The sequence below is a fragment of the Sorghum bicolor genome, chromosome 6, assembly GCF_000003195.3.
Source record: "Sorghum bicolor cultivar BTx623 chromosome 6, Sorghum_bicolor_NCBIv3, whole genome shotgun sequence".
Taxonomy (NCBI): domain Eukaryota; kingdom Viridiplantae; phylum Streptophyta; class Magnoliopsida; order Poales; family Poaceae; genus Sorghum; species Sorghum bicolor.
In genome coordinates this window covers 13616793-13625779 of record NC_012875.2, presented here as the reverse complement: position 1 = coordinate 13625779, position 8987 = coordinate 13616793, and positions in this window count along the sequence as shown.

Below are 8987 nucleotides of genomic sequence, written 5' to 3'. Positions count from 1 at the left end.
TCGATTTGAATTTTTCTTTGCCGAGTGTTTTATTTTTGACACTCGGCGAAGAAAGTCATTGCCGAGTGTCAAAGAAAAACACTCGGCAAAGAATTTTCAAATTTAAGAAATTCAAATATAATTTTTGGATGACAAGATGATTTCAAAACAAAAAGTTATCAACTACAAAGTTTCATAACTTTTTGAGATCTACAAAGTTTATTTAGAGAGTTTTTCCATCCGAGGTTGTTTAAAAAAAATCAAAATTTCAAATTTTCAAATATAAATGCGGTTTTGCATGACAAGATGAACTCAAATAAAAAAGTTGCCAAATACAAAATTTCATAACTTCTCAAGATCTACAGAGTTTATTTAGGTTATTTTGTCATATGTTCATCCGACATGGTCATTCTAATATTTTTCTAAAATATTACATATCTCTCTTTTAGTTTCATAAACTATTAGAGAGATGTAAAATTTATAAATAAATTTGTTTTGGCTTGGTCAAATAAAGAAATGATCAAAATAAATGTTGTAGATCTTGAGAAGTTATACAACTTTGTAGTTAAAAACTTTTTGATTTGAATTTGTTTAGGCCTTCAAAATTCGATTTGAAATTTTCTTTGCACAGTGTTTTATTTTTAACACTCGGCAAGGAAGGTCTTTGCCGAGTGTCAAAGAAAAACACTCGGCAAAGAATTTTCAAATTTAAGAAATTAAAATGTAGTTTTTGCATGACAAGATGATTTCAAAACAAAAAGTTATCAACTATAAAGTTTCATAACTTTTTGAGATCTACAAAGTTTATTTAGAGAGTTTTTTCATCCGAGGTTGTTTAAAAAAATCAAAATTTAAAATTTTGAATTAAAAACGCGGTTTTGCATGACAAGATGAACTCAAATAAAAAAGTTGCCAAATACAAAATTTCATAACTTCTCAAGATCTACAGAGTTTATTTAGGTTATTTTGTCATATGTTCATCTGACAAGGTGATTCTAATATTTTTCTAAAATCTTATATATCACTCTTGTAGTTTCATAAACTATAAGAGACAGATGTAAAATTCATAAATAAATTTGTTTTGGCTTTGTCAAATAAAGAAATGATCAAAATAAATGTTGTAGATCTTGAGAAGTTATACAACTTTCTAGTTAAAAACTTTTTTATTTGAATTCGTTTAGGCCTTTAAAATTCGATTTGAATTTCTCTTTGCCGAGTGTTTTATTTTTGACACTCGGCAAAGAAGGTCATTGCCGAGTGTCAAAGAAAAACACTCCGCAAAGAATTTTCAAATTTAAGAAATTCAAATGTAGTTTCTGGATGACAAGATGATTTTAAAACAAAAAGTTATCAACTACAAAGTTTCATAACTTTTTGAGATCTACAGAGTTTATTTTGGTTATTTTGTCATATGTTCATCCGACATGGTGATTCTAATATTTTTCTAAAATCTTATATATCTCTCTAGTAGTATAAGAGAGAGATGTAAAATTTGAAAATAAATTTGTTTTGGCTTTGTCAAATAAAGAAATGATCAAAAAAAAATGTTGTAGATCTTGAGAAGTTATACAACTTTGTAGTTAAAAACTTTTTGATTTGAATTCGTTTATGGCTTCAAAATTCGATTTGAAATTTTCTTTGCCGAGTGTTTTATTTTTTACACCAGCAGCGAGGAGGAGCAGAACCGTCCCGCCCCAACCACCAAAGATAGGGTAGCAGGAGAAATGCCACTTGTAGTGGATCAGTCCCCTGCGGAGCCGCTGCCGGCAGAGAGCAGCCAAGCGCCGAAGCGTCGTCGGCTAGTTAGGATCGCCGACGACGACGAGGAGGAGGAGGCGGCACCCTCGTTGGATCGAAGGCCGCGCAGTCGTCCGGACGTTGCGCCGGTCACCACTGATCGGATGACCAGCGATCCTCCTGCCCCACACGTCGAGCCGACGCGTGTTGGAGAGACAAGGGCGGCGGCGGCGACCGGTAGGACCAGGAGGAGGTTCTTCACAGCGACGCACAGGCGCTCCGATCTGTAAGTTGTTCAACCTTAATTTCACACTTCGATATATTTTGTGTTTTGTTGCTGCTACTTCTGACATTGGTTAAATGCCGCATTTTTTGTTAGCGCGGCGTCAGACGTTGACCCTGACAACATTGCTGGCCGGGGGACGGCCGAGCCCGTGGTTGTCGTTGAAGATGCCGCGCCGCAGACCGCCCAGGAGTATACCGAGGAGCAGCCCACGGTGGGGACCGTGGCGGAGACTACCGAGGAGCACCCAGCTCCGGCGAGGGCCGGAGCGGGCACCCCTATGAGGGATGGAGAGTCTGCGAGGATGCCTCCCCCAAGCAGTGTTGTGGAGGAGGAAGACAGAGCTCCAACTCCCCCGCCTGCTGAAGAAGAGAGAGTCCCAACCCCACCCCGAGCAGAGGCCTCGTCACCAAAGGACTCCCATGGCCTGGACCAGGGTCCAGTGATGGCTGCGACCACGGCTGGGGGTAGTGCGGAGGGCGAAGGGACCCAGGCGGCCTCCAACAACGAAGCGGAGGAGATCCAAGGTCGTCCCCAAGATGGTCACCAGCACGTTTACGTGTAGCGCCAACGCGGGGACCATTTCATTGGTCATGAAGAACTTGCGGAGACGGAGGAGGCCGCGAGGGTGGAGCGCGCAGCCAAGCGGCTCGTTGACGAGGTTAAGGTAAGTGGTCTTTTGCGCTGCTCGAAATTCATACGCACCGTCTCTAGCTTCAATATACATGCTTCCTGTAGGGCGCAATGAATACGGCGAAGTACCGGAAGAGGTGCGTCGACCAAATTGAAGGAATCGTGGACGAGAATAAGACCCTGGCCGCGGAAGTAGACCGTTTTCGGTCGGAGGCCGAGAAGAAGACAGCCGAGATGGGTGCTCAGGAAGAGCGCCTGCTCGATCTCAATCGGCGATTAGCCGACAAGGATCGGGAAAGAAAGGGTTAGTCATGTATTCCTAGCAGTTGTATAACTGCGTAGTCATTTTTATTGACCAGAAATTGCCCCTGTAGGCTTGGAGGAGGAGGTTGCACGCCTCCGACAAGAGAGAGAGAAGCTCGACCAGGAGCTTGCCGGGGCGCTGGAGATCGAGCGCCGACCTGGTGAGGAGCTAAGCAACAAGAGTCGGGAGTTGTCTGGTGAGAACCGTGCTATCCCTTTTTTCTTTGATTGCTCAACGTTCCTTTTCTTGTTTGTATACTGACCTCCTGCTTGGTTTATAGTGCTCAAGGTGAATACCAAGAAGCATTTCGACGAGCTGATCAAGGACCAGGACTCCTGGAAGGCCAACCGCATCAAGCTTTGGAAAGGAGTGTCCCCGGTTCTTGATTTGATCAGCCCCGAGCTCCCTGAAGACCACCCCGCGCACCGAGGCTGACTCCAGTCGAGAAGGCGCAACGGGCGTGGGACTGGCTCCAATAGTTTGTCAAGGACGCCGGGGAATTCGTCGGTGCGCATGTCCTCAGCATGGTGCGGGGCCACTATCCTCTGGTCGATCTGTCCCGACTGGAGAGGGGGTACCCCAAGGAGGTTGGTCCGCAGGAGGCAGACGACCTCTGTGCTGGTCTGCTTGACCTGTCGTCGACAGTGATCGGCGACATCAACCTCTGCGGGACGGCAACTCCCCCCGACCTGCCCAGGTCAGATAGGTCGGCCAGGAAGCTATCGAGAACGCCTATTGCCGGAGATGGGCGGTCGACGCCTGCGGTCTCGACCAGCCAGGCGCCGGTGGCCCCGACCCCTTCGACTGGGCGGCAAGGCCGAGCGGGTGATCAGCCCAAGCAGTAGGCCTGTAGAGTAGTCTGTAGGAATAGACTAGGGACCGCCCAGAGGGGTGTTTTATTGTAAACTTTGTATATAAAGTTTGTAATAAAGATTGATTTATCATAACCAGGGTTTTGAGCGCTGCAATGTTGTCTGAGTGATGTATCACTGATTCGGGTTAATAGTCCTTAAGGATCCTGGTCCTAGAAGGAGATAGTCGCGCTTTGTCGAAAGTTCTACGTGTAAAAAAAGTATATAGCGAGAAAGATTTTATTATTGCGAATTGTTGGGTATTCTTAACATCATTACCAAAAGTAGACTAAGTTCTCTAAATCTAGTAACGGTGCCAAAAATGCCAAACCTATCCCTCACACCACTTAAGCCAAGTTGTCATCCCTAGCATGATATAAGAGACGCGGTATTGAAATATGCAATTGCTCTTCTAAATAAATAATGAATGGGATCTGCAAGCGCACAGATTAATACCGATGCAGCATTTTAACCGGGAAGTATTCCAGGTATCGTTATTTATATTTTTACCACTGGGAAGGGATTAGCAATCATCACTATTGATTACAGAATAGAATATGAGATTGAGCATCTATCATTGCATGTATAATTGAGAACATTATATCTAACTCATCATACATGGATAAGTGTCACATAAAAGATATATGAAATAATAATAGTGACAAGGATAACTAATCTGATCTAGCCACATAATAAATATGATAAGCACCTCAATTAGATACTCTAGAAAGTCATTAGCATGGTATTAGAACGAACTACAATTATATTCCGTAAGTTATTCTTAACTATATAGTCTAGCATTATCATAATTAGTGCAAGCATACTTAGCAATCATTGCGAGATAAGACTACGCCCATGCATAGTGATATTAGCAAGAAATATGAGAAACATAGCAATCACTCCCTGTAATAATGTTGCTCTGCCAGCCCAATACACGAGAGGGGGACTATATAAGAATCAATGAAGCTGTCACTATCACGAACCACCCCACGATCTGGCATATTGGGTACAATCGCAGATAAATACGGTATAAGCACCACGCCTACACAATATCTATCATTTACCCATGGATCCGATGGATAAACGCTATACGATCCTAAGCATGTATATAGATCGAATCTAACTAAGCCAAGTACATAACTATGATAAACTAAGAACAATATAATCTTGAATATAAGCAAGTAGAGCAAAGTCATAAGCAATATATTGAAGTAGAACAAAGTCATATTCATAATATTGAAGAACAAAGATAATTAGAAAGCAATTAGAAGCACAATTAGAGAATTACCAAGAATCCTCCTGACAGATCCGGAAACCAATCGAAGATTGACTCCTTCTAGTTCTAATCCTATGTAGCTATGCTAATCTAGATGTCTAATTGATGTGGTGGCTCTAATCTTGATCAGAGGCTTCTTCTCCCTTGATGGAACAATGAATTAGGGTTGGGAGGCTCTCTCCTCCAGGGGCCAGGGGGTCTGGTTTTATAGTCTCTTCAAGTGAATATGGGCCCTTGGATCAAACCGACATAGATTGTATGGTTTAGATTCATCCTTTAGGTCGGTGGAGATCTCCCGCAAAGCAGAGTCCTGATTGGACTCCTGGAGGGGGCGGGCGCCCAGTAGGACAGGGCGGGCGCCCTGTCTCTGGCCCCGTTTCGCCTCCGCTTCGGTCTCGTGGCTTCTGGAGTCTTCTAGATGTAAGATAATTGCGCAGCACGTTAATATCTTTACGTAATCCCGACATGTGGGCCTTTCTTCCATATTTCCTGATAACCCCCTGCAGAAATAGACAAACACCAAAACTCGTAGAATTCTGTCAGATAAAACCCTAAGTCTGGATGTTGATTTCATTTGGATCTTTTTCTTTATTTATTTGATAATTAAATTTGATACTTAAGGACCGTCAACAAACTCCCCCAAGCTTACCTCTTGCTCGTCCCTGAGCAAGGATAGACTCAGCTATGGATCATAAGTAGTTGCAATATATTTAAAAATTGACGGTACACATGCTTTTAAATAAGATCTCATCTCTGAGTTAGAGTAAACTGTCAAGACTTAAAACTTACTTACTTTACCTTCACCATAGGACTTGTAACTGTCACTTCTGTCTTGAGTGGTTAAAAGATAGAACAGTCTAGCCAAGTGCCATGTCTCTTATTCTTGATCAGCTATAGCTCTGGGGTTTTTGCAGATTTTCAAATAACTTTTGTGGTTTTTTTTTATCCTTACCAAGGCATTGATGGTATATGCCTTCTCTCAAGATATGCAGTATTTGTGGTATAAGGCATAGTGACATTGCCTTGTCTCTCACCCTACTCTAATAAGGCTTTAATATCTAGACGTGGCGCTGTGGCCCACCAGTGGTTCCCAGGCGATGCGTTCCAGCAGCTGTCGTGGCACGCCGGGCCAGCTTGACCCTCTCTTTATTTTTGCAAAAATAATACGCAGGCACGCCGGGCCAGCTTGACCCTCTCTTTATTTTTGCAAAAATAATACGCAGGCAGGGGGAATCGAACCCAGGACATTCAGGTAAACAGGGATAAGGCATTACCACGGGAACGCCCAGCCATTTGTGTAAATGGTATGCATGATTTTTTATTTCTACATAGACTACGATGTCATATTTATTTTCCTTTGTCGATCGAAACTTGATGGGCCGTACGTGCGTGTCGTCTGGTCCGGTAGCCAAAGCTGCGCCTAGGTCTTGTGCCGCCGTTGTAAACGTTCTCCGGTCAGAGCGTTCGTACTGGGATCGCCGTAATTCTTCTCCTGGAGGCCGATCGAGTGCTCCTACGAGGATCACCGTGGATCACACTGTACGGATTGGAGGCCAAGTGATCACCGTGAGCCATCACGGTCGCTGGCCAGTACTGATCGGAGGCCGACTGTACCGGCGATCACCGTGAGCCATCGAGGTCGCTGGCCAGTACCGATCTGGCACGCCATCTTCTTGTTCGTGCGTCCACGCCAACACCATCATTGTCAGTCCATTGGTCGACCGACTCGTGGGATAGAGCAGCGGCGGCGACGAGCAGAGCTGCGCGTGGCGCGCGAGCAGAGGATCGCCGAGAGTACAAGGTTTGATTTTTTTATTAATTTTTTTTACATATATGCATGTCTTTGATTTGTTTTTGAATTTTGTTGAATTTATTAATAGAATTTTAAGGAATGAGAGCAATATTTATTGTACTGTGAAAACAGATGGACAGAAGATGGATTTTTGGGACACCATTCACACCGGCATATGTGAAAGGAGTTGAAGAGTTTATGAAATTCATTGGTGAAAGGTACCCCAAAGACAGCCAGATACTTTGCCCGTGCAGCAGGTGTCTAAATCAAAAAATGCAGTCTCAAGGTGATGCAAGTGACCATATACACATTAATGGAATGTCGGCTACGTACACCAGGTGGATCCATCATGGGGAGTCCGTGGATACTGAAGTGGTTGAGAATTTTGAGCAGGAGGTTGAAGGAATTCAAGACTTTGCGATACATGTGGATGCGGCTGATGATGACTATGATGAGGATCACGGAGTACCAGAGATGATAGGAGAGTTGTATGCTGTGGCAGAGGCAGACGGAGAACAGCCGAGGTTTGAAAGAGTCATTGAAGATGCGAAGAAGTCACTTAGCCCGGGATCTAGCCACTCAAAATTTTCTTTTTTTGGTGAGGATGTTGTATATCAAGTCTCGTTATCGAATTGGCAATACAGCATTTTCTGCAATGATCAAGTTGTTGTCAGAAGGATACCCTCAGAGTGAGTTGCCAAGTTCATATGACGAAGCCAAGAAATATCTTAAAGAATTGGGCCTCTGATGTGAAAATATTGATGTGTGCCCGAACAATTGTGTGTTGTTTCGAAAAAAGTATGCTAAAGACAATATGTGTCCAGTATGCAAGGCATCTAGATGGAAAGATGAAACTGGGACGAAGAGGGTTCCACACAAGGTATTGAGGCATTTTCCACTTGTGCTAAGGTTGAAAAGAATTTTTGCTTCAAAGCGAACTTCTGAGGAAACACAATGGCACAAGAAAAAGAGGACACCAGTCGACAATGTAATGAGTCATCCAGCTGATGGGGAAGCATGGAAGGATTTCGACAAAAGGCACAAAAACTTTGCAGATGACCCGAGGAACCTGAGGCTTGCGTTAGCTACCGATGGATTCAATCCATTTGGTAACATGAGTACCCAGTATAGTATGTGGCCTGTGCTTCTGACACCACTGAATCTCCCACCATGGGAATGTGTGAATCCAGCAAACTGCTTTATGGCATTACTCATCCCAGGTCCAAAATCTCCAGGGAAGGATTTTGATGTGTTCCTTCAGCCCCTAATTGAAGACCTGATCAGTCTATGGGAGGGTGTCAGCACCTTGGATGCATGTACTGGTAAGAAGTTTGACCTTTGTGCTGCTGTGTTGTGGTGTATACATGATTATCCAGCGCTGAGCACATTATCAGGGCGAACAACAAAAGGGTACTATGCATGTATTCATTGCGACAAGGATCCATTGTCTCGGGCAATAAGGAACAAGATTTGTTACATTGGACATCGTCGTTACCTTTTTCGGGGGCATGCATGGCGGAGAACCTTGGCTTTCGATGGTAAGCGTGAAAACAAAGAGGAGCCAGGCAAGTTCACTTTGGAGGAGGTACTAGAGGAGCTAGAGAAGGTGAAAGATGTCAGGCCAGGGAAGCATCCTGACATTACTGGAAATAAAAGGAAGCGTAATGAAGGTCCAAGGATTTATAGCCGCAAAGTTGGTTTGTGGAGTCTGCCATATTGGCAACATTTGAAGCTTCCACATAATCTTGATGTGATGCACATAGAAAAAAACATATGTGAAAATATTCTTGGCACATTACTCAATGTTCAGGGCAAGACCAAGGACACAACAAATGCTAGGCTAGATTTGTTTGATATGGGCATAAGGCCTGAATTGCACTTGCGGCAGCATGGAAACTCAGTCATTGCTCCACCCGCTCCGTATGTCTTGGGGAAGGAACAGAAAATCGCGTTCCTCAAGTTTCTCAGAGGTATCAAGTTTCCTGATGGATATGCGGCTAACCTAGCAAGGTACATAAGTGAAGATGGTTCGAAGATCCAGGGAAAGCTAAAAACACACTCTTGCCACATACTACTACAAAGAATCATACCTGCTGGCCTAAGAGGACTGGTGAGGAAGGATGTATATGAAG